The sequence below is a fragment of the Dendroctonus ponderosae genome, unplaced genomic scaffold (assembly GCF_020466585.1).
Source record: "Dendroctonus ponderosae isolate FM_Combo_2020 unplaced genomic scaffold, Dpon_F_20191213v2 Dpon_F_20191213_5, whole genome shotgun sequence".
Lineage (NCBI taxonomy): Eukaryota > Metazoa > Arthropoda > Insecta > Coleoptera > Curculionidae > Dendroctonus > Dendroctonus ponderosae.
This window is the reverse complement of record NW_026018715.1, coordinates 421,916-423,161: the sequence shown is the minus strand read 5'-3', so window position 1 is coordinate 423,161 and position 1,246 is coordinate 421,916.

Here is a 1,246-nt window from a genome sequence, read left to right as displayed (position 1 = left end):
AGCCAAGAATAATTTCTTGTAGATAGTTTTAACTTCGAAATACACTGTGTTTCTGCAGAGCGCAATGCGTAGCACGATGTTTACTATTCGGAGTACGAACTCTCTATCCGTTTAACTACTGGATCTCCTGTCGTATTTATGCGGCCCGGCCGTGTGAGCTTGTGCATGAGGAGTGGGCGGGGCTTCAATTGTTTTGGAGTGGGTGGGGTTTCAATCCTTTATCAGCACCAGGCGTCTACAGTTTCATGCAGTTGTGGCAGAGTAAATATCGGCACCACAAAACGTAGTGTAAACACTTTAATAGGAAAGAAGAAATTACGGCACTCAGTCCAGATTGGAAACGCGTTTTGTGACAAACGCCGTGTGCGCCAAAACATTTTAAGCTCCGCCCACTACTCACGCAGGAGCTCACACGGCCGGGCTTAGTCGGAAAGCACGAGAGATCACTTCGCCCACTGCCTTATCGCTTTTGATAATGTCCACCGCAGTTGTGGACGAAACGTCAGGAAGACATTCCCATGGATCACGGCTTCAAAGCCCGAAAAACATTTCTGAATGTATGAAAGGTTTTAAGCAAAATGAATAAGTGGAATAGTGATCAATTAGTCAATTTTTGATTTGCTTATGAAATGTTTAAGAAAATATGAGTATTACGGGACATAAGATGCAAAGATCACACGAATAAAATGAAGAGATACCGCGTTCGAAAAATTGTTGAATTATTTGTAAGACCCAGACACGAACTCGCCCACCAGGGCAACAGGTAGCCAACGGTGTAAGTTGTAAGTGTGCTAATAACGTATATGTTTGTAGTAAGTAGCATGCATGTATAAGTAAGGGCGTTAAATTAATAAGATGCCCATGCTAGTAAGCAGCTAGTATGCATTCTTAGAGAGGAATTCAACTTTTAAAGGATAACTTCCTAAAACTCGTAGTACAAAAGGGGGTTTTTTAGTTGGTAACCATCCAACACTACCTAGGGTTCGGAACAACTTAAAAATTTAACTTTTGGTTAATTTGAAAATGTGTAGGCACAAACACTACAGCAAGTTTACTGGCGCACAGCACTTTCCGCGATTAAACTTACCAAATGTAAACTAGTGGTGAGGAAAAAGTAACTAATCGGTATTCGAGTACTCGTTACTCATCAGTAAAGCGCGGAATATATGCAGTTAAATTCAATCAAAATATGCGCATATATATGCATAATTTTTATTCCAAATATGCAATTATATGCATTTATTTG